At 52.9% G+C, this 27,809-nt stretch overlaps 2 long non-coding RNA genes across 2 annotated transcripts; one reads left to right on the forward strand and one right to left on the reverse strand.

Moving 5' to 3' along the window:
- Window positions 1-6,828: 6,828 nt before the first annotated feature.
- LOC119472746 lies at window positions 6,829-19,183 on the forward strand. Its single transcript, XR_005201933.1, has 3 exons — window positions 6,829-6,988; window positions 7,455-8,326; window positions 19,172-19,183. It is a non-coding gene; the product is annotated as an uncharacterized LOC119472746 (long non-coding RNA).
- Window positions 7,858-10,153, reverse strand: LOC119472747. Its single transcript, XR_005201934.1, has 2 exons — window positions 9,947-10,153; window positions 7,858-8,353 (listed from the first exon to the last, which is right to left on the reverse strand). It is a non-coding gene; the product is annotated as an uncharacterized LOC119472747 (long non-coding RNA).
- Window positions 19,184-27,809: the final 8,626 nt, after the last annotated feature.

The raw sequence follows: 27,809 nt of genomic DNA on the forward strand, positions 1-27,809 counted from the left end.
ATTAGCTGGGCTTGGTGGCACACACTTGCAATCCCAGCTACTCGGGAGGCTGAGGCAGGAGAATCGCTTGAACCCAGGAAGCCAAGGTTGCAGTGAGCAGAGATCTCACCATTGCACTCTAGCCTGGGCAACAAGAACGAAACTCCTTCTCAAAACAAAACAAAACAAAGTTCTTTTCTGTGCCACCCCAAAACTTCAGCCACCTTATAGGCAGTGTCAGCGTTGGCTGGGACAATTTCAGCCAGCGCCAAGCTTGGAGAAATCAACAGATTCTTTGCATCCAGGAAACAAATAAACAAAACAAACTTCTTTGCCCCTAAGAGGGTTGGCAGGTCAGGGCGATAACAGAGCGCGTCATTGTGATGATGATATTCTGCACAGGGGAAGGGACCAAAGGGCTACAACTACCTGGTAACCGACAGCAGCTCTTGTCTCTGGAGCACCTACTATGTGCCAGGCACTTATTGACTCTCTAACCCACTTAGTAATCTCTTGGGCCCCTCATCTCCTTTGTCAGATGAGGAAACTGAGGCTTTGAAAGAGACCGGTGAGTTGCCCAAGGTCTCAGAGCAAGTAAGCAGCAGAGGCAGGATTTGAACCCAGCTCTGTCTGTTTAGAGAATGGCCTGCCAAGAATTTTGGAGGGGCTGAGCCAAGGATCTGGAGCTGGCATCTGTGACGCGGAGCCCAGGGACAGAATTAAGGTTGGGGGTGTCCTAGTTTGGGGTCCCTAGACGCCTTTGGACGAGGATTCAGTGCAAACAGTTTATTACAGAGGTGGGGTCTGCAGAATATGGCCCCCAAAGGTGTGTACCTCCTAATCCCTGGGACCAGTGACGATGTTACCTTACCTGGAAAAGGGACTTTGCTGATGGGATTAAGGCTATGGATCTTGAGATGGAGGGAGCGTGTCACCCCGCTTTATAACCTTCCTTGGCTCCCCGTTGTCCCTGCAGTCCCAGGCTCGCTGCTTTCCCAGCCTGCCCCTGCAGCCTGCCCCTATAGGCAGCCCAGCCTCTGGATGCACCACTTACACTTCTCTCAAGGGACCATGCTTGTCACACCTCTCTGCCTTTGCAAATGCTGATCCCACTGCCCAGAATGCCCCCTGCCCCTCTGCTTCATGACTGTTTTCTCCAGGGTGTCTGTCCTTTTTCTGGTAGTTTACCTTGGGGTCCCCCAGGTGAGTGAGAGGCCTCTTTGCATGCTCCATAGCTAGCCCTCTCAGGCCCCCAGCCCAAGGTGCTGTGCTGGACAAATCTGTCCTACCGCGCAAGCTACGGGCTCCTCTGGGGAGCAGCTGTGCCTGCCATGACTCTGCTTCCCGGGCGCCCAGCCCAGGGCCTGGCACACAGGGCGGCTCAGGGAAGGACTCTTCTGCAGAGCCGGAGTCATGGGAAAGGCACGCACTGCTGCCCATGGCCCAGCCACTGCCCTCTCAGACCCAGCTATTTTTACTTCTTTTCCCTGCAGAGCTCAGGCCTGTGGGGCAGGTTCTCAGACCAAGCAAGTGAGACCTGCCAGATGGACTGAAGACATTTGCTGGTGCTGCCCCAGCCAGAGGCCAGCAGGAGTGCCCGTAGGGGCTCAACCTCTAGGGCACAGCCCCAGACTCAGCCAGGGAGCCAGCAGTGCAGGCGCCAATGCATCCTAATGCTCAGGTCGCAGCTTTGCCATGTTCTTGCTGTGTGCTTGGAAGTAAATCACATCACCTTCTTGTCTCCTTGTCTTGGCACATAGTAAGTGCTTATAGGTGGCCTTTTCTATGCTGGACCCTCTATCCTCATCAGCTTCATAATTCTAAGCTTCAGTGACTGTGCCTGCGGTAAATGAGCAGCTGCCAGGCACTGTGCTAAGTTCCCCATGTTATGAATGAGACAGTTGAGGCTCAGAGAGGCTAAGTAACTTGGCCAAGGTCACACAGCTGGCTGATGGCAGTAACCCTGGGTCTTTGGACACCACAGCCCATGCTGAGAGCCAGTTGGCTTCATGACTGTGGCCCCTGTGATAACCCAACCCCAAGGAAGCTGCAGCCTTGCTCCATAGCCCCTCCCAGGTACCCTCCCCAGCCTGCAGCATGACAGTTGTGCAGAGCTGTCTCTGTGAGGTCCCCTTGTTTTTTGGACAAGCCATAGGGAGAAATGTGACTACTCACCTGAGAGGGCCTCCACCTTCCTCCTGGAGCCACCTGGAGTCACCACACCAGGCAGCTCATCCCTGCCTGGTGACCCAATGTACACAGAGGGCAGAGCCTGGTCCTAAGTCACACAGCATGGGAGTGACACAGCCAGAACCGGAACGCAGGTCAGCCCTGCCCTGCCCTGCCCTGCCATACAAGAAAGGTGGCCTGCCTGTACCTTGTCAGGGAACCCCAAAGCGTTGCCACGATTCCAGCTCCCACATCTACAGCTTGTTCATCTCTATGATTCCATCCCCACCACTGCAACCCCGGGATCCTAGGGCAAGGTCCAGAACAAGGCTGGACAAATATGTGAAAGAATTCTTCAACTCCTCCGACACTGGGTTATTACAGCGTTGAATGTGGACTCATAAAATAAGGATGTTCAGTGTGTCTAAATTCTGTGACACCTTGAGGTCCCTCATGAATGGGAGGCTCCGCAGTGAGAATCAGGCTTCTTTGAATTCGGGTTGTCACATGTACCAGCTGTGGGACACCAGACAAGTTGCTTAACCTCTCTGAGCCTGTTACCTCACCGGTAAGCTGATTCTTTCCTGGCAGAGGGTGAAAGTGATAAAACGGAAGTAATAAAACCTACCGTACAGGTCATAGGGTGAATGAAATCAGAGGGAAAAGCACCTGCAGATAAGGATAGAAGCACAGCAACCCTAAAACGCACCAGGACCTGTTTCTGTACGGATATTGTGCAGGCTTGTCCTGAAGCCAGACCACCTGGGTTCAAGGCCTGGCTCAGTCGCTCACTAGCTGTGTGACTTAAGGCACATCCGTTGAGCGCTCTGGTCCTCAGTTTCCTTACCTGCAAAATGGAGGTGATGATATGAGCTACGTCATGGGGTTGTGACGAGAATGAAATGAACTTCTCCATGTAAAGTGATTAGTGCAGTGCAGGACCTGCCAGCTGTCAACAACATCAATAACGCTAAGAAGAAACAGATCCGGCGAGAAGCGGCTCAGCCGCAGCCACCCTGCTGAACTCCACGCTTCGTCCACGATCACACATAAACCCACCACTGTGGTTCGAGACCAGCCACCCGCGGAGAGTGAGCCAGGCTGAGCACGGGCTCCCGAGACAGCTGGCATGTTGGGGTTCCTGTCCTTGAGCCAGGCCCGGCCTAGGGATCTGTTATCAGCACCACAGTTAGTGCCTCAAAAGGGGCGTGCCCCTGTTGGTCCGTATTGGCTGCGGCTGCTTTTGCCCATGCTGGGTAGTAAGCAGAGAGAGGCCTGGGAAGAGAGTGGGGGTGGGGAGAGGAAGGGCAGCGGCTGCTCAGGAGGGGCGTCCCCACGACCGCAGCTGCACCCAGGTGTGGGCCCCATCCTGTTAGAGGTTCAGCCTCCGAGAGGGCCCCCCCATACCCTGCTCTGGATGGCCAAGTCCCTTGACTAAAATCACAGGGACCCAGTGGCAGTTCTAGATGCCAGGGGTTGTTTATTTACAAGCCACGGATCCGTTCAGCAGAGAAGAATAATGATGTCCACAGTCAGCCTTCCCCAGGACAGAATCCAATTCTGGTTAAGAGCTTGGGAACAGGTTTCTGTACCCCTCTGGAATTATGATCCCTTTTGAAGGCTTGGGGCAAACTTCTGCAAGGGGTTTCTGTAATATGGTTCAAAGAATGAGGATTTTGATCCCAGATGCACTTGCCTCTACCACTTACTATTCGTGTGCCCTTGGACCAATAACCACCTCAGTCTCCTCATCTGTAAAATGGGCATAATAACAGTTCCTCCTCATATCTGTGCTAAGTGAGATAGAGCATGCAAGGCCTTCCTCCGAGAAAATTCTCTTCCCAGAAAGAGTGGGCAGCAGATCAGTGATTCTTCAGGCATCCGTGTGTGGGCTGGGAGCATTTCTTCTAGTGTCAGGCTAGAAGTGGGGGCCTGCTGGCCGTCACTTGCTACTGGTGCTCAGCAGCAAGACAAGAGCAATTTCCTGGGAAGCGAAAGCATCACTGGAGCTTTGCGTGATGAGTAGGGCTGTCCTGATTATGTGGCATGGCTTCAGCGTCCAGCAGGTAAGGGGTTCTGTGTGACCCTCCCTGATGCTTTGGGGTCCTGGGGTTCAGGCACAGCTCACTTCTAAAGCTGTGACAGCTGAAGTGATCCTTGCACTGTGGAGCAGGCAGGCCATGGAGGATGGAGGGAGCAGGTCAGGCACTCAACAGGTATCCTGGGAGTCAGAGCTAAATTCAAGCGCTGACTCCACTGTGTGACTTTGGGCAAGACTTACTCTCCCTGAGCCTGCTTCCTCTTTTGGAAAACAGTGTGACTTATGGCCCTGGAAAAGTTCATCGGAGTCTGTGACCAGCTTGACAGAGGACCGAGCATTTTCCTTCCATCCCAGAGGACAGGGGGCCCTTTCCAACCCAGCTCTGGGTACCAGGGCCACTGGACCACTGAGGATGGAAGCCTGAGAGCTCTGGAGGGGCCCCCTGGGTAGCAGGCTGAGCACCAGGACCATGTCTCTCGTGTGTGAGCTGAGGGTGAACTTGAACACCATAGCCTGAGCCTGCAGCCCTGCCCTAGCCGGCTCCTTCTCCCTCAACAGAGGGTCTTATAGAAGGCAGGCTGTTCTCTCCAAGGGCGGGGGCATGCGGATGGGGAGACTGACAAGCTCAGGGTCATAAAAGGAGAAGCGGGAAGCCTCTGATGGCCCAGGATCATCTCAGAGAGGAGGCCGGGGCGGGAACAATCCCTTAAAACCCTGAACTTAGGACTCTGCTCATATTTGTTCCTTGTTAGCTGTGCCTGAGTCCCTTTAGAATAAACAGGGTGGTTATCCTTATGGGGGGGAGGGGAGCCTGTACAGTAATGGGGGCAGGGACTCCTGCGAGGACAGGACAGCCGCCGGCTAAGGAGGAAAGGAGGGGACCCCGCCCAGGCCCGTGGGAGGCACGGGAGGTCAGAAGCCAGTTGGGCCCTGAGAAGTGCTCCACAGCCAAACACTTGCCAGTAACCTGCGGTCCCCCGGGGCCTCTCACAAGCCCCCTGCTCTGGTGCCATGAGGCTGAGCCCATTGGACCCCTCAGGGGATTCCAGTGCCATGACTGACCGGATGAGTTGCCCCCCCACCAGACTCATGAGGGAGAAGGAAATAGGGATGCACCCGTCATGCGTTGGCAAGCTTTCTGGCCTGGGCAGGCGGCGGAAGGACTGGCCACCCTCTAACTCTCATTTCAAAGACAGTGTGCTTAGCTCTGGAGAGTATTACTCCAGTTAGGGACCTCAAAGAGACAGGGAAAGAATCCTCACCTGAGAGTACTGTGTCTGTTGATTTTATCTGTCAAGAGGGCCAGGCTCCAGCCCCATTTATTCAATCCAACTCTAACCCAGGTGTATTGCTGTGACGGTGTTTTGTAGCTGTGGTTAACATCTACTGTCAGTTGACTTTAAGGGAAGGGATTACCCTTGATGTGGGTGAGCCTCAGCCAGGCAGCTGAAGGCCTTCAGAGCAAAACTGAGGTTTCTCTGAAAAAGAAAAGAAATTCTGCCGATGGTAAAGCGTCAGCTCCTGACCCAGCGTTTCCAGCTTGCAGGCCACCCCGCGCCCCCTGCAGATTTCAGACTTACCCAGCCAGACCCCACAACCATGTGAGCCAATTCTTTGAAATTAATCCGTTTTCCTGATAGGACCCTGCTGACACCAGGAGGAAGTGGATGTCCATACCTCTCACATGCATTCCTTCTCTGGGTGCTGACTTGGAGCCTGTGTTGTCCCAGACTCTGTGCTGGACCCTAGGACTGTCACAGACACCTTGCAGAGCTGTGGGAAACACTGATGTTGACAATCTGGTTATACATGGGGATTGGTGCGTTCGTGGTGTACTATAACTTGGGTTATAGCACACTGCTTCGTGGGAGCGGATCATGGACTGTTCTTCCTGACTCCACATTCAATGATGTCATACCGCAGCTTGAAATCAGCTGTGGCGGAAGTGGTTACACCATGGAAATTGGCAAACAGCAAATCAGTGCTTCGCCCCGCAATGGCAGCACACCATTGGCTATGAGAATATAGCAAGGAATCGACTCAGACTGGGGGAGCCAGAGAAGGCTTCTGAGTGACGCCCAAAGGCTAACCAGGACTGTGCACAGTGGCTTATGCCTATAATCCCAGCATTTCGGGAAGACAAGGTGAGAGGATTGCATGAGGCCAGGAGTTCAAGACCAGCTTGGGCAACATAGCAAGAGGTCTCTATTTAAAAAACAAAAATAAAGATTAGCTGGGTGTGGTGAGTTGTATTTGTAGTCCCAGCCACTCGAGAGGCTGAGGTGGGAGGATTGCTTGAGCCCAGGAGTGCCAGGCTGCAGTGAGCCATGATTGGGCCACTGTACTCCAGCCTAGGTGACAGAGTGAGGCCCTGCCTCAAGAAAAAGCACAGACTAACCAGGCCTTAGGTAGATTTGGAGAAAAGGCAAAGGCAGCCAGGCAGAGAGAACAGCATGTGGGGAGGCCCTAAGGAGAAAAAGGGCCCTGTTTTGCCACCATCTTACTTGTCTGGGTTTCTCATCCAATCAGGGGCTTGTGGAGGGGCGCATGTGTCTTGTTCATCTCTGTCTGCTGTGCCCAGTGCCCAAGTGGGGGCTCATGGAGGGGGACAACATTTATCTTGCTCATCTCTTTGCTGTGCCCAGCACCCAATTGGGGCTCATGGAGGGGGACAGATATCTTTCTCATCTCTCTGTCTGCTGAGTGCAGCATCTGGCCGGGGGCTGTAGGGGGGATCTCTGTGTTTGCTGTGCCCAGCACAGTCACTCTGTGAGCTCTGTGACCTCAGGCTCATCACAGGTGAGTTTTCTTATCTGGAAAGTGGAGAGAGTGGGAGCAGGGAAGGAAGGGAAGGGAGTTCTGGAAGGTCAAGGTAGGGAGTGCAGATTCCTTTCTAAGTTCAGGAGGAAGCTAGAAGGCAGACAGGAGTGGATTGCTGTTCTATAACATCGGGCTGCTGTGAGGGGAGTGGCAGCACGACGGCAGCTAAAACGTGGGGGCAGCGTCCCGGGGGGGGGAGACGGTGGCCTGGGCCAGGCTGCCAGTGACAGGAGTGAACAGAAGTGGGTGAATTAGAGGTACAACTGGTGGGGTTTGCGGATGAGAAAGAGGGCAATGGAGGATGACACCCATGTTTCTGGTATAAGATATTGAAGCATAGTGGCACGTTGACAGATGGGGAGAATGTTGGGGGCCAGGTGTCAGAGGATAGCTCCAAATGGGATGTGAAAGTCTAAATGCACTTCTGCTTGGCTCTACCAGACAGACATCCTTGAGCTACTGATCACTGGATTATGATCAGGAACAACTAACCTACCTCTTTGCTCTGCCCTACCTAAGTCTGGCCTCGAACATGCAGATCACCTCATAGCCCAAGATAACTGCTGGAGCACCAACCATCATATCTTCATCCCACGTGGAATGCAGAAGGAAGAAGAAATGGGTAAAAAGAGCTTTCATCAGCTGTGTCCTCCTTATTGAGCTTTTCACAAAGCACCCTCATCGACTTCTCCCATGTCTCATTGATTAGAATACAGTCACATGCCACATCTGGCTGCAAGGGAGATTGGGAAATATAGTCTTCGGCCAGACACACTTCTGCCCAGAATAAAAGCAAGGTTTCACTGGAAGGGAAGGAGGGAGAAACACATAGCATGGCAGCCACAATCTCTGGTACACCGTCTCTTACTGTTCTCTTCTCCGCTTACCAATCTCCCACACCCCTCTGTGTTGTATACAACAAAATTCAGACTCCTTGATATGACCTTCAGGCCCTTGGCTCTGACCTCTACTGCCCCAGCCGACACCCCCCAGGCTTCTGTCTCCTTTGTCCTTGTATTCAGCCCAGACATGATTCCCCCTGGGTGAAAGGCGCAGAGTCACCCCGTGTCTCCTCTGCCAAGACGTTCTGAAGGAATAGTTATTGTGGTGCTTTCTAGAGCCGTGCGTGATCCTGGGAATTATTAGCAACACTTAGAAACCAGTTTTGTTCATTGCAGTGCAGTTGCCACCACTATCCCTGCAAGGGCCTCCTCCTGCAGAGCCAGGCAGCTCCGAGTCGCTGTGGTGGGCCTCGCTAAGCCATGATCCCTGGCAGGGAGGAGCTGCTGGCTGCGTGGTCCCGGGTGAGAGACTGAAGTGAGTACACGTTGGTGTCAGATAGTTCTAGGAAGCAAACGAAAAGGAATGTTTTGAGGTTTGTTTGTTTGTTTTGTTTTTACTTATTTTGAGACAGGGTCTCACTGTTTCACTTAGGCTGGGTATGGTGTTGGCTCACTGCAGCCTCCACTTCCTGGGCTTAAGCAATTCTCCCACCTCAGCCTCCCAAGTAACTGGAACCACAGGTGCATGCCACCATGTCTAACTTATTTGTTTATGTATTTATTTAAGAAATGGGGTCTCACTTTGTTGCCCAGGCTAGTCTTGAACTCCTGGGCTCAAGTGATCCTCCAGCCTCAGCCTCCTAAAGTGCTGGGATTACAGATGTTAGCCACCACACCTGGCCAAAAAGGAATGTTTTGAAGATTGATATAGCCAAGGCAAGCCACAGGATCAGGGAGGTCGGGCACAGGCAGAGAGCCCTGGGGAGCCGGCTGGGGCTTGCTTAGCTGTCATCAGGCCCTCACCCCCATTTCATGGGTGGGGGTGATGCAGTCCAGAGAGAAACAGAGGGAGGGGACTGATGCCCAAGTGCCCCTGTCTACCGGACACTGAGCAGAGGCTTCTAGGCCCATGGAGCTCTAGGAGGTTAGGTGATTATTCTATTTTATGAATGGAGAAACTGAGGCTCAGAAAAAATTAAACCTGTGTGAGGCCACAGGGCTGACTCCTCTTTTTTCCAACACTTCATTTCCTATTGTCTCATTGCCTCTTGCTTTTGTCCGTGTGTCCTTCCTTCCTCTTCCTGCCCCCCACCATCTCTCTCTCTCTCTCTCTCTCTCTCTCTCTCTGTCTCTGTCTCTCTCGGTATAATTACATGGTGTAAAATGCAGTTGCATCAAATGTGTTCACTCCTGTGGCCACCACTCCAATGAAGACATAGAACATTCCCACGCCCAGAGTGCTCCCTCACACCCCTTCGCAGCCGACCCCTCCAGAAGGCAAGTCCTGTTCGGATTCCTAACCTCATAGATTTGTTTTTGGCTGTTTCTGGGTTTTTGTTGTTTGTTTGTTTGTTTTGAGACAGAGTCTCCTCTGTTGCCCGGACTGGAGTGCAATGGCGAGATCTCGGCTCACTACAACTTCCGCCTCCAGGGTTCAAGAGATTCTCCTGCCTCAGCCTCCTGAGTAGCTGGGATTACAGGTGCCTGCTCCCAGGTCTGACTAATTTTTGTATTTTTAGTAGAGACGGGGCTTAGTCATGTTGGCCAGGGTAGTCTCAAACCCCTGAACTCAAGTGACCCGCTCACCTCGGCCTCCCGAAGTGCTGAGATTACAGGCGTGAGCCCCCGCACCAGGCCTGTTTCTGAACATATGTGTGGGTTCAACCTGGCTCTTTTTGTTTGTTTGTTTAACTACAGCAAGTTAGAAGAGAGGCACAGAGAGGCAGTGGGTGAGGCAGGTCTCCTGGCTATGGGACAGCATTTCCGTGCCGTGTCCCCTGTCCTCGTCGCACTGTGGCTCACCACCCTGCCTCCTCCCTCTGTGCAGGTCACTGACCCACTTTCTCTCTGCAAAGCCTTCCCTGGCCCACAGGCTGGGCGCTTCCTCCCCTGGAACTGTCCTTCATAGCCTTCGGCACGATCGTGATGAGATCACTGGTCATGTGGTTATGTCTTCAGCACCTGCGTCCCCCACCGGAGGCGGGCTCCCAGGGCCAGGCCTGGTGTGGCATTCGCTTCGTAGTCCCAGGCGACGCTTGCCCCGGCGCTCCTGTGTGCTCAGGAGAGACCTGTTAAGCACAGGATTTGGGGAGTAGTGCGTATGGATGTCTGAACAAGCGTTGTGCTTGTGGGAGAGAGGAAAAGGGGCTGTGGTGAGGGGTGTAGGCCAAGGGACACCAAGGAACAAGGGCGGCCACGTGCAGCTGGCCTGGGAGGGTCAGGGGCTGAGACCCAGGTTGGGGAGACGGCGCCCGGTGCCAGTCACTTGCTCTGCCTGCACGCGCCCTCACTATCCTGTATAGGTGCCTTGGGAGGAAGGGACCTCCATCATCTCCTCTTAGAGAAACTAGAGAGGTGTTTCAGTCCGTTCGGGCTGTTAACAGAAGACCACAGACTCAGACAGCAGAAGTTTATTCCTCGGAATTCTGGACGCTGGAAGTCCAAAATCAAGGCGCTGGCAGTTTCGGTGTCACTGAGGCCCCGAGTCCTGGTTCACAGAGGGGCCTTCCTGCTGGGTCCTCCTCATCCCGGAGAAGGTGCAAGGGAACATTTTGGGGTCTGTTTTATGACGGCACCAATCCCATTCATGAGGCTTCCCCTCTCATAACCAAATTACCTCCCAAAGGCCCCACCTCCTAACACCATCGTCTTGGGAGTTAAGATTCCAACATAAGAATTTTGGGGAACACAGACATTCAGACCATAGCAAGAGGCCATGCGGCTTCCCCCAGCCCACACGAGGCAAGCTGTCTCGGCATTTTTCAGTTGAAGCAGTCAGGAGCCCGCCTGGTCAAGAGGCAGGGACCCAGAACCCGCATCTCACAGCAACAAGGATGGAAGATTTCAGAGCCATGCTTTAAAACCACTGTAGCACATCAGAGCAGTAAAAAATACCTGACATGCACTGAGTGCTTACTCAGAGCCAGGCGCTGTGGGTAACTTGATGTAAAAGATACATTCTTAGTTAACATTTACATAAATGGACGTAAAAGCGAGACCGTGCACGTAAATGTCTCAGAGGCTGTGCCTGCTCTACTAGACAGGCTGGTCACAATGCCATCATGGTTTGGGAGCCCGCTTCACCCCTGCACCTACCCTCCCTGTGCTCGGCCCACCCCCAGAAGCTGGCCGGTTGCTGGACACTTCCACCCGCATGAGGCCTCCGGGCGGCTCTGTTCCAGATGGCCCCTGAGGGCTGCGAGGCTCCTCTGCCCGCCTCCCCGCTGGCTGCCAGGCCGGGGCCCCCAGCTCAGCCTCAGGAAGCCTGTGAAGGCAGTCAGTGCGTTTCTGCAGCAGGAAATGCAGCCAGTGCAGAAATGCGAGCCTCAGCGCCCTAAGGTGGGGGAGAAGGGGGACGTGATGATGGTCCCGGCTGCATGGTGACAGCAGATAACCACCATTGCCCTGGGGGACAGAGCCACCTTTGTCCTCCGCCTGCCGGCACTGGTGACACGGAGTTCCTTCATTGGAGTGAGGCCGGGGCTGCAGGCCAGAGGGGAACAGTTTCCCTGCTCTGTTGGGGGTGAGTGGGTGAAAGAATGGGAGGGCGGGATGTTAAGGGCCACGTGGAGGTTACTTTATGAGATCCCCATCCACAGACAGTTGAGAGACAAGATAGAGCCATTGGCATCTGGGACTGGAAGGGTTGTGGATGAAGAAGCGCACCTAGGGATGCTGGGTGTCGTCAGCCCAGCCCTCTCCTCCAGATGGGGAAGCTGAAGTCAGGAGACAAAAAGGACTCTTCCGAGGTCACACGCATGAGGCCAGGCTGGCACGCGTTGGTCTGGCCTGCACCCAGGACCCTGCACTGTTTTGAACTGTCTTCCACGTTGCAAGCCCACCAGTTTGAGGCCCAAAGCAGAAAGTGATAGGGTCAGGGGAAGGTGGCTGTAAATGCTGAGCATGGAGCAGCTTCTCTGGACTAGCACTGTGGGTACTTACTGAATTCTAACAACCACCGTGCGATGGACAGATGCGCTCTCGCCCCGTTCTACAGAGGCAGAGAGAGGGTAGCTGAGGCCACTCACATGCAGTGTGGGTGAGGCTGGTGTGTGACGTCAGGTAGGGGTTGGGGCCAGCAGACGGTGGGCCTGGAGGGCCGGGGGAGACCGGATAGCAGCACGCTTGGAATGCCCAGCCTGGGTGGAACTATGGAGGGCTTTGATCAGAGAAGACTCAGGCTCAGGCTTGGGAAAGGCCCCTCGGCATCTGGGGGATGAAGTGGGAGGAACAAGCTGAGGACCTGCTGGGAGGCAGGTGCCATGGCCCAGGAGGGCTGCGATGAGGTCTCAGCCAGGCCTGTCTGAATGGCAGTAGAGAGGCGACTGACCCCTGGGTGACCAGAAGGTGGACATGGCAGCACTTGGTGATTGCTGACAAAAAAAAATCCTCACTCCTGCCCTACTCTACAATAGATCTGAATTCAGAACATTCCAACGGGAGGCCAAATCCCTTCTCCAACACCTGGCCTGCTCCTAATAGGAAGAAAAAAGACGGGAAGTCCCATCTCCGTGCCCAGATGAAATGAGCTCTGCCAGTCCCTGTGGCTTGGGTTAAGGGACCTTGGTGCCTTGATTAAGGGACAGCTTCTAGATTTCTAGCAGAAGTCAGTGCCCTCACTGAAAGGGGAGCCCGGGAAGATGGGACCAGCCCAGGACCAGCCCAGGAGGTGGAGCAGGATGGGACCAGCCAGGCTGTGTGTAAGGTGCATGGAGATGTCCAGGAGAAACCACTGAGGCTCTGGGCAGAGCAGAAAGGTCTGGGCCGGCGGGAGAGGCCTGAGAGGCCTCAGCCATCCCCGCTCCTCCCCAGCTGAGGATGTTTTCAGGTAGCCTCTGCTTTCCTTGGGCAAGTGGCATGGTGGTCCCTCCAGTTCTAAGAGTGCCCCAAGGCAGCAGCCTTCATGGGGCAGTGTGTATTCTGGGCATCTGCACAGACTTTCCAAGTGGCACGTGGGCATGGAGAGTTTAAGGAACTTGATTTTTAGCTCTCCCTGTCGAGTGAGAGGTCAGCATTTTCTCCTCAGCTCCACATCCACACCCTGCCTCTCCTACCATGCAGGAGAAACGCCCTGGATCAGAACCCAAGCCACGGGGACTGGCAGAGCTCATTTCATCCGGGCACGGAGATGGGTCTTCCTGTCTTTTTCATTCCTATTAGGAGCAGACCTGGTGTTGGAGAAGGGATTTGGCCTCCTGTTGGAATATTCTGAATTCAGATCTATTATAGAGTAGGGCAGGAATGAGGACTTTTTGCTTTGTTTTGTTTTTTGTTTGCTTTGAATGAACAACTCTTTTGCCTTCTGTTTTCGGAGTAAGAGTCTTGTGGGATTGAGTGAAGAGCTCACTGGCAGAAAGACCAAAGGCTTCTTCACCCACCCATGCATCCATCATTCATCTAGAGTTCAGAAGTGGGGGTGATAGTCACGGAGATGGATATTGCCCCCTTAATTTGAACTGAAAGATGAAGACACACTTTTGGGGAAAAGGTGTCTGATTGGCTTCTTGGAGCAGCAGTGAGGGCTGGCTTTGCCAACTGCTTGTATGGTGGAGATTTCCCATAAGTCAGATGAATTGAGTCTATGGCTCCAACGTTTTGTCAAAAATGTGGCCGGGCGTGGTGCCTCATGCCTGTAATCCCAACATTTTGGGAGGCTGAGGTGGATGGATCACCTGAAGTCAAGAGTTCAAGACCAATCTGGCCAATATGGTGAAACCCCATCTTTACTAAAAAAAAAATACAAAAATTAGCCTGGCATGATGGCACATGCCTATAATCCCAGCTACTCAGGAGGCTGAGGCAGGAGAATTGCTTGAACCCAGGAGGCAGAGGTTGCAGTGAGCCAAGATTGTGCCACTGCACTCCAGCCTGGGTGACAGAGTGAGACTCTGTCTCTCTCTCTCTCTTTCTCTCTCTCTATGTGTGTGTATATATGAATCATATGACAAGAGCTTTTAACAATAGTTTGGGGGAAAGGTGTAATGAAATTAACAGCATTCAACTTTTCCAATTCTTTCTGCAAATGTCTGGTTAAACAAGGTGCCTTTATTTAAGTGCAAGAGTGACAGGCATAATCACCAGCTCCTGGGTGACTCTTGGAAAACTCTTTTTGGTGCACTGTTATGTTGGACCCCTGTTGACTTCAGCAGGGGTGGCACCATGTTCCGGAGGACAGAGAATAAGGCATGGAGTTTATTGAGGTGACTTACGTACAGGGTGGTCCAGTGGTACTTGGCTGGGAAGAAGAACCACGGCTGCTTGTAAAAAGGAGGCAGCTTATGTAGCCTTTTCCCTTGGCACCCTACCTCCCCCCAGCAGCCTCCCCTGGCAACCCAAAACAAAGGGCCTCCATCTCCTGCACAGCCTGAGTTCCATGGGATGAACTTGGGGCTCAGATATTCCTCAGGTAAGGACTGAGTCTCTGGGCTGGCCACTCCCAGATTCTTCAGCGTGGAACTCCGAACACGCATTCTTCTCCATCCTGGGGTCGCTCTCAGGGTGTGCTTCAGTTACACTATTGCTGTCAGGTGTGTCTGCAATATGTGTACTTCCCCAGAAACTGAGAACATGAAGGACTCTGGAGACTGACTGACAAATCCCTGCATAAGCCAGGCGTTTCCAACACATTGAAGAAAATCCTAACCAAGTTATCCACTGACTGATCAAAAAAACAATTTAGATCAAACTTGTCCAGCCCACAACTCATGGGCCACATGCAGCCCGGGATGGCTTTGAATGCAGCCCAACACAAATTTGTAAACTTTCTTTAAATATGAGGTTTTTTGTGATTTTTTTTTTTTTTAGCCCACCAGCTAATGTTAATGTTAATGTATTTTATGAATGACCCAAGACAATTCTTCTTTCAATGTGGCCCAGGGAAGTCAAAAGATTGGACTCCCTGATTTAGATGAGGGAGCATCATTATGTGACTTTTTGGGCCATATGTCTTCTATGACATTCAGAGAATTAAGTGCCCTCCCTCCCTTCCTTCCTTCCTTTCTTTGTCTTCCTCTGTCGCCCAGGCTAAAGTGCAGTGGCAGGATCTCAGCTCACTGCAACCTTTACCTCCTGGGTTCAAATGATTCTCATGCTTCAGCCACCCGAGTAGCTGGGATTACAGGTGCGCACCATAAGGCCCAGCTAATTTTTGTATTTTTAGTAGAGATGGGGTTTCACTGTATTGCCCAGGCTGGTGTCAAACTCTTGACCTCAAATGATCCACCCGCCCTCAGCCTCCTAAAGTGCTGGGATTATAGCTGTGAGCCACTGCGCCTGGCCCAACATAATATATTTTTGATGAGTGCTTTGGTAATGAGAACTCAATCCGAAAGTATGTTTTATAAGCCCATAGAACCTTGAAGTTACAGGAAATTAATTTCAACTTACGTAAGTATCTTCGTTAGAGAAAGTAACAATGGGATAGCAGTGAAATACTTTTCTTTTTTTTGAGACAGTCTCACTCTGTCACCCAGGCTGGAGGTCAGCGGCACAGCCACCACTCACTGCAGCCTCGACCTCCCAGGTGTAATCAGTCCTCCTACCCCAGCCTCCCAACTAGCTGGGACCACAGGCACGAACCACCATGCCTGGCTAATTTTTGTGTTTCTTTGTAGAGACCAGATTTTGCCATGCTGCCCAGGGAAGCAAATACTTTTAAACATAAAAATATATATTAGATTAGGATAAAGTTCTGAGGGAAGGATGGAATGGAAATGTACATAGAGAGAAAAGCACAGAGGAAAAAAACAAAGCAAATCTGTCAATTGTTAAAGAGCTCATTCTAGGATTTTTTTTTTTTTTTGTCAGAGTCTCGCTCTTTAACCAGGCTGGAGTAGAGTGGTGTGATCTCAGCTCACTGCAATCTCTACCTCCTGGGTTCAAGCAATTCCCCTGCCTCAGCCTCCTGGGTAGCTGGGACTACAGACGTGAGCCACCATGCCTGGCTAATTTTTACATTTTTTTTATAGAGATAAGATCTCGCTATGCTGCCTGGGCTGATCTTGAACTCCTGGCCTCAAGCAATCCACCATGCATAGCCACCACAAAGGTTTAAGGCTTCCGTGAGTCCAGAAAATGTGAAGATCATGATTCCAAGGATACCTCTTTAAAAGCAAACCAGAGCAGGAGGAGGTAATTTTCCCAGCCTCTGTAATTTAGGACTGTAATTTGCACTGGTTTGTTTCAAGGCACGTGGAAGTGATGTTTGCTGTTGGTTGAGGGTCTGCCAAGAGGACATCCCCTAAGTGCAGTTTAGAGGTCAAGGTCAGCCCTCTCTGGCCAGGCCAGGCTCTCTGGCAGCACTAACCATGGCTGGCCTCTGGCCTCCAGGCAGGCAGCAGGCCAAAGGGGCGGAGCCAGGCCAGGTGCCGCCTCCAGGGTGGAGCTCACAGAGGCTCCATTTCTTCTAAGGTTGGGTTGGTTCCTCTTCCTGCAATGGAAGGCTGGGGGACAGGGTGGTGAGACATTGCTGCTTCCAAGGGGTAGATGGGCACATGTTGGGAGGGTCACCAATAAAGGCCATACACATCCCCAAAATCTGCCTCTGCAATGACACCAACAGCCACTAATGGTAGTTATTATAGTGTGCTTACGCTGTGCCAGGCACTGGCCTCAAGTGCCTTTTGTATACTGCACTATGTTAGTGAATCCTCAAGCAGACTTATGAATTAGGAATGATTAGAATCCCAGGCAGCCTCACTCAAAGCCATGTCATGTGTGGGAAACTGGTGTCAACACAGACATTCTTGACTCTCAAGGGTCTATGCGAGAACTTACTCTTCAAGGCACTACACCTCTCTGATCCTCAGTTTTCCCATCTGCAAAATGGGTTCATAAGAGCTGCCTTATCAGACCTTTGGGTTCTAGAGGCTTCCAGGCAGTGGCAGCTGCTTTTCACCCAGGAGGGACTTTGCCATCATCAGGAAAGTTTGTACCAGATTTAGGAGGTTGAAATCTTAAAGTGTCAGATAAGGAAACAGGGAGAACAAAACTCTCTTCTTTGGTGGGCTTTCTGGCTGGTTCTGTTTGGACCACTCTCTGGCATTTTCCACACCTTGGCTCCCACTTGGAGCCTGAACAACTTTTTCTCCCAAACCCCAAGTGCCATGGCACTTGCAGGAGGCCTGAGGCCATCTGGACAATTCTCAGGCTGCCCCCGTTAGACACTTCTGGTGAGTGGATGGGAGCTGGCGTAGGGAAGTCAGGGTGTGGTTGAGTTGGACCCTGGGACCAGGGTCTCACGCTGCAAAATCACTTGCTGTGTGATCCCAGGCAGTTGGCTTACCCTCTTGGAGCCTCATTTCTTCACTCACCCGTGCCCATTGGTGCCACTCAGCAGGGCTGGGTGCTAGAGACTCAGGGATGAGTCAGACAGGCCCATCCCTCCAGGCCTGCCAGTTTCATGGGAGAGGCAGAAAAGGAAACAGGGTGATCCCTTCTGCCTGGGAGAAGTAGAGCCTCTGGGCTATCAGGAGGACTTCTTGGAGGAGGGGAAGCCTGGGTGCCATTTTCCTCTTCCATTAATTGAAAGGGTCATAATAACTAACATTTTTTATTTCAGAGTTTAAAGTCATTTTGAACTATTATTATAAAAGTAACACATGCTCAAGGTGAGAACTTTCAAGAGAACAGAAAGGTATTAAGTGAAGAATCTCATTCCCTGCCCATCCCCAGAAGGAATTAATTGCTATTCACAGTTTCTCAGGAAGTCTTCTAGAAATGTTCTGTGTATATGGAAACATGTGGAACAAACATCAAAAGCCAAAATAAATAATAAAATCTCCCATTTGAGTGTCTGCTAGGGGCCCCTCACCCATTCTGCTTGCTTTTCCATGTAGTGATAGACCTTGGACATGTTTCTAGGTCCATGATCAACTTTTCAAGGTACTGCAAGAGAAGCCTGGAGCATTTTAGGGGCAAGTGTTCAGCCACCTTCATCTAAACAGGCTCAGCCTCCCAAAGTACTGGGGTTACAGGCGTGAGCCACCATGCCTGGCCTTTCATTTCGTTTTATGTCTGAATAAAAAGAAATGAAATAACATGTAATATTCCATCACCCGGAGTTATGTTCACTGTTGCTTATACTGGATGTATCACGATTTATTTACTCATTCGTTGATGGACATCTGGGCTGCTTTTGCCTTGGGCTATTGTGAATAGCGCTGGGCCCACAGGTCCCTCCTCCCTTCGAAACCTCCCTGTGGTTGGGCCATAGTCGCGTCTGTTTTCAGATGGGGAAACTGGGGCTCAGAAGGCACAGCAGGGTTCTGAGGCTGCTCGGTGACCAAAGGCAGGTCCGTGCCGTGAAGGACCCCATGGGGCTCTGGAGCCAGAAGGAGGCCAGGCTGTCCTCGGAGCCCCGGTTTCCGGAAGCAAACAGGATTAAATATATCCCAGGCAGGCAGGAGGCGGGTGTTGAAAGCACAGGCTTAACCAAAAAGTGCAGGACAAAGGGCAGCCCCGCCCTCCACCCCGCTGGCTCTGGGGACAGCTGCACTGACCGGTCTCGTGGGATTCTGGCTGGCAGCTGGTGTTCCCACCCACCCAGGACTCCCCGCAGGGCGAGGCCTGGCCCCGCAGTGTGTCATCCGTGCGCAGGTTGCCACTCTGACCTGGTGACCCCACTCCGGAAATCGGGGTCATGGTGATGGGCAGAAACGCCAACAAACAAGGGCTCTGCCATGTGGTCTCCGGTCCACCCAGCAGGAGAGCCACTGTGGCTGCTTTGACTGTCACCGACTGTGTGGCCTGAGCTTGGGCAAGTCACTCGGCCTTTCTTCCTTTTGCATTTTTTTCAATTTTAATTGACGTTAAACTCATAAAATGTAAGCTTAGCCATTTTAAAGCGAGCAGTTCAGTGGCATTTAGTATATTCACAATTCTGTGCAACCCCCAGCTCTATCTAGTTCACATTTCATCATCCAAAAAGGAGACCCCAAAACCTATTAAACAGCCTCTCCCCACACCCTCCCTTCCCCATTCCCTGGCAACCACTAATCTATTTCTGTTTCTGTGGACTTCCCTATTCTGGACATTTCGTATAAAAGGAAGCATACAACATGTGGGCTTTTCTGATTGGCTTTTTTCACTTAGCATAATGTTTTCAAGGTTCACCCGTTTTGTAGCATAGGTCAGTATTCCATTCCTCTTCAAGTTTTTGGAGACAAGAGTCTTGCTCTGTCACCAGGGTGGAGTGCACTGGTACAACCTTGGCTCATTGCAACCTCTGACTCCTAGGCTCAAAGGAGCCTCCTGCCTCAGCAGGAGGGACTACAGGGACATACCACCATGCCTGGCTAATTTTCATATTTTTTGTAGAGGCAGGGTTTCGCCATGTTGCCCAGGCTGGTCATGAATTCCTGGCCTCCTCCTGCCTCAGCCTCCCAAAGTGCTGGGATTACAGGCATGAGCCACCATGCCTGGCCTTTCATTTCTTTTTATGACCGAATAATGGTTCCTTATATTGGATATATCATGATTTATTTACTCATTCGTTGATGGACATTCGGGCTGCTTTTGCTTTGGGCTATTGTGAATCATGCTGCTATGACGCTCGACCTCTCCCAGCCTCAGTTCTCACATCTGTAGAATGGGGATACTCAAAGTACCTCCGTCACAGAGCTTTGGGGAGGATTAAATGAGATAGTTGCAAAGCCCTTACCTGGCGCACGGTGAGTTCTGCGTTCCCTTTGTGGTGTCTGTCGGGCGTTTACTGTACAACCTCACGTTTCCAGTGCTCCTGTGTCCTGCTTAAAGCACTTTACCTGTCGTGACTCACTAATGCCAATGCTTTGGTATATCCCTTGATTCCTCCAGCAACACGCTGAGGTAGGCCTGCTGTCCTCAGTTTCGCTTACAGAAAGCCAAGGCCCACAGAGGTCAGTGAAGGCTTTGCCTGCAGAAGCAGAATCGGTTCCCAGGCCCACCTGCTCCTGGGCCTGTGCTCGCAACACGTCTGCCGGTCTGCGCTGGTCCGGGAGTTTACATGGGGCGTTTACCTGTTTACAGTTTACGCCATGGTGTCCCTGGGCTGGGAACTAAGGGGGACTTTCACTTTCTCTTTCACCCTGGCCTCTCAGTGTTCCACATTTCCATAACTGTTTGATTTGTTTTCACAATGAGCGCATATTCATTTTGTAATCAGAAAGCAACAGTAAACATAACTCCAGGTGATGGCTTATTACATGTTAAACAGGAAGAACCCAACACAAAATTCTGTGTACAGCTTGGTCCCAACCGGGTGAAAATGGCACAGAAAAACAGCCAGAGGACCGTTCACCAACACAGCCCTAGCGTTCGTCTCTGGCGGGGAGCTGGGTGGGGCGATTTTGTGATTTTTTTCATAGAATTTTGGTATCTTCTTAGCTTTTCCAATCTTGTTTTTATTGTGAATAAATGCTGCTTTTAAATACAGAAAGAAAGGGATTCTCGGGAGAAAAAGGTGTTTCTGGCCCACACCCGGGGGTGTTCACGCTTTGGGCCCGGGGGGCAGGAGAACCTGCCCTGCTCACGTCAGGGAACTCAGGCCGAAGCTGTCAGGCGGGATGTGCCTGCACCTCTAGACAAGCCCGGAGATTGCTGGCCTGATGCTGCTGTGTGTCACCCATCCCCACCCCAGGACACAGAGAGGACATTTCAACCTCAGGACCTCCAGTACAGCCCTACCCAAACGCTGTCCCCGTACTGCCCCACTCAGCCCGGCCCCTGGGCCTTGTTCCTGAACTGCCTTGCCCCTGGAATCTCCTTCACCTCCGGGGGTGCGGTTTCCAAATCTTCGCCATCAGGCCCAATTTGCGGGGCCCAGCGGAGCATTAAAGAGAGCCAGCCGGGAGTAACGCAGTGTTTGTCCACACCCTGTCTCCCTGCCCCAGGTGGCCGTCACCACCCAGCCCCACCTAGAGGCACCCCGCCTGTCCTCACCACCACGGTGGTCCTGGATTCCAGAAGAGGACCTGACACACAGCAGGTGCTTAACACGTTCTGAATGGATGGCTATGGCTACTATCCCTACTCTAGAATGGAGACATCTGAGGCCCAGAGAGGCAAAGCAACTTGTCTAAGGCCACACAGCCAGGAAGAGGTTGGGCCATGGCAATCGGTCAGGGTCACACCAGCAGTCTCAACCCCGGTGCAGCCGTCTGTGCTCTGGGGTCCAGTTTCCACCAGGAGTGGCTCCCTGGGGAAGGTCTGGGCAGCAGCGCTTGGACTGTGGCTCCAAACGGTCAGCGTTCTGATTCAGTTCTGTCACTGACCAGCAGTGTGACCTTGGGCAAGTTCCCCAGCCCCTTTGTGCCCGTGTCCCCACTGCCAGCAGCCTGCTTGTGAGGAGTAAGTGAACCACTCCTGGTCCAGAGTACACATGATATATACTGGTTGAATAAAACTGAGTTTCTGCGGGAGGTCGGCTGAGCTGCTGGGTAGAGTGGGGAGCCCTGGTTCATCATGGCAGAGGCTGCTGGGTTCTGGGCTGGCCTAAGCCTCCTGGCTTCCTTTCTGGCTCGGGTGTGGCCATCAAGCACCCCCACGCCGACCAGACCTCTCTGGAGTTCCCTTTCCCTCTGCCTGGCACATGCTCCAGTCTGCTGTCCCCATCCCCACACCTGCCCTGGCTTCAAGTGACCCCCCCTTACCTAAGAAAAGGGGACACAGTCTCCCCTACCCTGCCCATCCCCACCTCCCATGAGGCTGGGGACCTCTCCTGTAGTCAGGATGCCCAGAAAGGCAGAGAGACAGCGACATCCGCATTGATGTAGTGAGCACAGCGGAGGTCCGGCTGCATCTGGGGGCATCCAGGAGCTGCCTGGAGCGGGGCCTCTTTGGCAGGGTGTGACAGATGGGTGGGAGTCAGAAGATGACAAGGGAGAGGAGAAAGGCCCCGGCCAGCCATGGACAGAGGGGCACACACAGGCAGGGAGGCGGGGAGGGCAGAGGACGCTGCCTTTGACCCCACGGCCACCTCAGCTTTGGCAGGACACCCAGGGCAGGGTGCAGCAGTCCTGAGCAGCAGCTGCCAGGAAGGCAGATTGCAGTGGGATGGACCCTGGCAGGATGGCACGTGCTCAGTGGGCAGCTGGAACAGTGGGGCCGAGTGTGCTGACTGGGCTGAACCCTGGCCTCCCTGGAGCTGTTACTCCTGCCCTGACATCCAGGCCACACAGCAAGTTTGTCATTCACTCATGCCCCAGCATGAGTGAAAGCCCCGTCCATGTCCAGCTGTCCTAACACAGCCTCACCCAGGAACTAGGCCCAGATTTACATGGGCTAGATCTGCCTCATACTGTGAGGAGGTGCCTGGCTGAGGTGTGCCTCCGTTTCCCCATCTGTCAAAGCAGATAAGAATTCCTACCTCCCAGAGCTCTCAAGAGCATCAAGTGAGATAATATTGGAGAATTAGAGAAAGCTCATTTTAACACTGAGGCTCACCAGCACAGGGTTGCTGCTGTTACTATAACAATAGTTATTTAACATAATTACTATGTTATTATTAAGACTGACACATGGGGGGCTGCCGGATTCCATGGGAGGAGCCAGAGACATCACAACTCAAATTCCATCCTCTTTCTGAGTCGCTATGGATCTGGGAAATCACTTCTCCAACTCAGTCTCCCAATCTGTAAATATTTCAGAGGGGCGAGCGCTTGGGCTCTGTGTTGGCCAAGGTCAGCCTGGGAGGGTGGGACCGGCAGCAGGGTCATCTCCCAAGCCAGGGTCGGCGTCCTCTCGGACCAAGGCCAAGTCACCGCTCTGGCCTCCTGACGGCGCCCCTGCCCTGGGCTGACCCCTCTCCTGCCCTTCACACCCAGCCAGCCTCAGTGCGCACTCCCACGGCCCTTCGCCTGCGCGTGAACCCATGCTGTTTACGAGGCCTTCCGCCCAAATGGTGCCCTCATCCGCTTTGACAAACAACGCTATTCAGTTGCGGCTGTAGGTGGCTCCTGTGCGGGGCCCACAGGAGCCGCAGGTCAGTGGAGACAGATGGACAGCTGCGCCACCAGATGGAGCTCAGGGTGGGGAGGGTGTTGGGCCAGGCTTTCCTGAGGAGTGGCCCTCCGCTGGACCTTGGAGGGGTCCTGTGGCCTCAGCCCCTGTCCTTGTGCCACGTCTCAGGTCCAGATTCATTGCTGGCTCCCCAGCATCTAACAGGTGCCTTGGGAGGCCCTAGTGTTCAGTGAGTGCCATGGAGTGAATGCAGGAGTCCAAGAACAAAGTGAAGTCGGGAAGATTTCATTGTCTCCATAGCAGGCCCCGGAATTCTTTGCAGGGAGAGAACTTAACCTTGGGCAATCACCCAGTCGAGCGTCTTAGGTGTCAAGGGAGGCGTCAGGAAGCGTTTGCTGTCTGAGTGGTGGACAGTCCCCCTGGCCACCTGTGCTTCTTGGCTCAGGTCCCCTTCCTAGGCCTTTTTCTCTGCCAGGAGCTGGGCGGGCTGTCCCCAGTCTGGGCAGCGCAGGGGCAGGGCGGTCTCCATGCAAGCCCTTGCTGTGCTCTGTGGCCTCCGGCCATCCACTGACCCTCCCTTGGCCTTGCTTTTTCCATCTGTGAGAGGACAGTCTGCCCAGATCTGTGCCCAGGAGGCACGGGGTGGAGAACTCAGCAGACAGCAAGGCTGGTGCACGCTCAGGGCCATACCCTGGGCTTGGCTCTCCGGAGGCCCCCACCCCCCGCTGCGTTAGTAGGGTGGCTCCCTTTTTATTCGCACTTCTGAGCACCCTGGTGCTAGTCATGCTGGCCACTGGCAATGTCTTTAATTATCCCCATACCTTGGTGCGGCTCTGTCTGTTTAAATGGACTCATTAAAGCCCCGTAAAACAAAGTCACAATGAGCCATGTCAGAGATGAGGAGAGAGGACTTCCCGGAGGCCCTCCCGACTCACACTGGCGCCTGGGAGGGAGGATGCCCGCTCCGGGGCCAGCTGGGCTGTGCTTGCCAGGAAGGCCTGGCAGGGCCTGAGGTCGCTAAGGAGGATCTGTAGCGGGAAGCGGGGAGGGTGTGAATGAGAAACAGAGAGACAGAGGAAGATGGAAAGCGAGAGATGGAAATGGAAAGGACCATAGACCCAGCGACAGAGACAGAGACCGAGAGCGTGGGGAGGAGGGAGGCCACAAGGGAAGACGGGTGGAGAGGGGCAGTGTCCTACAGGCGTCTGGACTGAGCGGTTCTGCCTGGAGGCCGAGGGCCCTTGGGCCTGGGCAGCCCTGCCAAAACACACAGAAGCCTGGGCGGGCGGCCAGCCTGGGAAGGCCCCCGGGTCCTCTGTGGTCCCCTCCTGCCTGCGCCCAGCAGTAGCCACCCCAACAACGCCCTTTCACTCCCAGGCAAGCACACAGGTGCCCGCCTACCAACAAACCTTCATGCACATGCACCGTCGCTCGCACAGAAAGGCAGCAGCCTTGCACACTGCCACGTTCTCATGCCTGCCCTCACTGGCCCACGGATCAGCGGGGATGGGGACAAGCCTGGCAGCACGCACGCAAGTGCAGGAGTCCTGCATTCATGCTCAGCTGTGTGCACCCATGGGTAGCATGACTGGGGCCCTAGGGCTGGGGCTGCAAGTCCAGACCCAGGCCGACAGGTGTACACGCGGGACTCTTGGCTCTCGAGGCTATGTGGGTCCTGGGTCCTCAGACACCCCTAAAGGGCCTGGTGCAGTTCTGGACCAGCTGGGCCTTCAGCAGGGGCGATTCTCCCCGCAGGGGCTGCACAGAGTTGGTGCTCCAGCGTTGATGCCCACCCTCCATCCATGCTATCACCCATCAGCAGGCGGAGGCCCTTGGAGATCCATTGTCCTTTGCCAGTGGATGGCCAAGACCTTCCCAGATCTCTCCTCACTCAGGGCTCTGGATGTCCGTGGGCAGCACTGCCTCTGTGCTGGTCCCTGCTGCTGTGGCGTGACAGCTTCCAACTCACGGTGCACATCAAAATTCCACTCCCAGCCAGCAACAGGAACAGGGCAAGACCTAAGCAATGGGGGAAGGGCAGAGGCAGGAGGGGGCTTCCCAGGACAGCCACACCGGCAACTCCGAATGGATAGGCACCCATCACCTGTGACGAAGATGTCCTTCAGAGGTGGGTGGCCACCCGAGGAGGCAGCCACTGCCCTCAGGGCCTCTCCTGGGACAGCTGCCCCTTGGGGGACCCAGCATCTGCATCTCTGTGCCTGAGGGCTTCCTGGAAGCCTCTCTGCCCAATTCAGGGCCGGATGGAAGGGCCAGGGGTTGACAGTGCCCCAGCAGCCTCACCAGGGACAGCACAGAAAGAATATTCTTCCTTGAGTGTATGTGTGAGCTCTTCTGCTTCCATTGCAGTCCTCCTCCTCTGTGAAAATGGATTTGCCACAATTGCAAAATCCAAGGGAGGTGGCAATGCCGTAGGATACAAATCAAACTCCATGTTGCCATTTGTATACATTCTCAGACCTTTTCTTACATTTAGTTTTTACTTTGTTTTTATTTTATTTATTTATTTGTTAGACAGAGTCTCATTCTGTCGCCAGGCTGGAGTGCAGTGGCACAATCTCAGCTCACTGGAACTTCTGCCTCCCAGGTCCAAGCGATTCTTATGCCTTAGTCTCCCGAGTGGCTGGGATTACAGGTGCCTGCCACTGTGCCCCGGCTAACTTTTGCGTCTTTAGTAGAGACAGGGTTTTGACACGTTGGCCAGGCTGGTCTTGAACTCCTGACCTCAAGTAATCTGCCTGCCTTGGCCACCCACAGTCCTGGGATGACCTGGGATGACATGAGCCACCACACCCAGCCTACATTTAGTTTGTAATATATGTTTTATTGCCATATAATTGACATAACATAAAATTTATCCTTTAATGTATACAATTCAGTAGTTTTCAGTATGTTTACAATGTTGCCCAACTATCACTACTACTAAATTCTAGACAATTTTCATCATCCTCAGAAGAAACCTGACACCAGTGGCAGTCGCTCACCGTTCCGCCTCCTCCAATGCCTTCCTTTCTTAGTCAGTTCACCTGTGTGAACCTTATGTGAACAGAATCATACGGTGTGCGGCCTCTCGTGTCTGGCTTCTATCTGTTAGTGCCATGTTTCTGAGTACTTCATTCCTTTTTTTTCCTTTTTCTTTTTAAGATGGAGTCTCAGCTGGGCATGGTGGCTCATGCTTGTAATCCAAGCGCTTTGGAGGCCAAGGCTGGTGGATCACCTGAGGTCTGGAGTTCAAGACCAGCCTGACCAACATGGTGAAACCCCGTCTTTAAAAAAAAAAAAAAAGAAAAAAAAAGATGGAGCCTCCCTCTGTCACCAGGCTGGGATGCAGTGGCACGATCTTGCTCACTGCAACCTCCATCTGCCAGGTTCAAGCAATTCTCCTGCCTCAGCCTCCCAAGTAGCTGGGACTACAGGTATGCACCACCATGCCTGGCTAGTTTGTGTGTGTGTGTGTGTATGTGTGTGTTTTTAGTAGAGATGGGGTTTCACCATTTTGGCCAGGATGGTCTCAATCTTCTGACCTTGTGATCCACCCCACTTGGCCTCCCAAAGTGCTGGGATTACAGGCATGAGCCACCTCGCCTGGCCCTTTTTTTTTTTTTTTTTTTTGAGACGGAGTCTTTTGCTCTGTCGCCCAGGCTGGAGCACAGTGACATGATCTTGGCTCACTGCAACCTCCACCTCCCTGGTCCAAGCAATTGTCTTGCCTCAGTCTCTCAAGGAGCTGGGACTATAGGCACCTGCCATCATGCCCAGCTAATTTTTGTATTTTGGTAGAGATAAGGTTTCATCATGTTGTCCAGGCTGGTCTTGAACTCCTGACCTCAGGTGATCCACCTGCCTCAGCCTCCCAAAGTGCTGGGATGACAGGCGTGAGCCACCGCGCCGGCTGCTTCATTCCTTTTCATGGCTGAATCATAGCTCACCGTATAGATAGACCACCTTTCATTTACCCATTCATTAGTTGGTAGATATTTGGGCTGTTTGAAATGAACTTTTAACACATGTTCTCTACAAAATAATTTTGGAAATATCAGTATGCAGTTGACAACTGGTCTTTCTTGTTATTTTCCCTATTTTAAGTTCTTCCTACATTTAAATGTTTTTTTCTTTTAAGAAATGATAGTAGCCAGGTGTGGTATGTGTGCCTATTTTTCCATCTACTGGAGAGGCTGGACAGGAGGGTCATTTCATCCCAGGAGTTTGAGTCCAGCCTGGGCAACATAGCAAAACCCTGTCTCTAAAAAAAATACAATAAAACAGTGTTTTAAAAAAGAAATGGTGGCCCAAGTGCAGTGGCTCAGGCCTGTAATCCTAGCACTTTGGGAGGCTGAGGTGGGAGGATTGCTTGAGCCTGAGAGGTGCAGGTTGCAATGAGCCGAGGTCATGCTGCTACATTCCAGCCTGGGAGACAGAGACAAACCCTGGAAGAAGAAGAAGGAGAAGGGGAAGGAGGACAGGGAGGGGAAGGGGGAGGGGAGAGGGGAAGGGAGAGGGGAAGAGGGAGGGGGAGGAGGGGGAGGAGGAGGGGAAGGGGGAGGGAGAGGGGAAGGGGAGGTGGAGGAGGAGAAAAAGGAGGAGGAAGGGGAAGGGGAACGGGGAAGAGAAGGAGGAGGAGGAGGAGGACGAAAAAGAAGAAAGAGGAGGATGAGGAAGAAGAAGAATGGGAGGGGGAGGGAGGGGGGAGGAGGAGAAGGAGAAGGAGGGGAAGAGGAAGAAGAAGAATCTAGATGAAAAATTTTAAGAAAATGTCTTTGGAAGGGAAAAACAGAGCTGGCAACTCTAAATTGTCCACACAACCCTTTTCCTCTCCCTTGCTCTGGGAACCACAGGGCCCAGGA

Source organism: Cebus imitator, unplaced genomic scaffold (genome assembly GCF_001604975.1).
Source record: "Cebus imitator isolate Cc_AM_T3 unplaced genomic scaffold, Cebus_imitator-1.0 Scaffold117, whole genome shotgun sequence".
In the NCBI taxonomy this organism is placed as follows: domain Eukaryota; kingdom Metazoa; phylum Chordata; class Mammalia; order Primates; family Cebidae; genus Cebus; species Cebus imitator.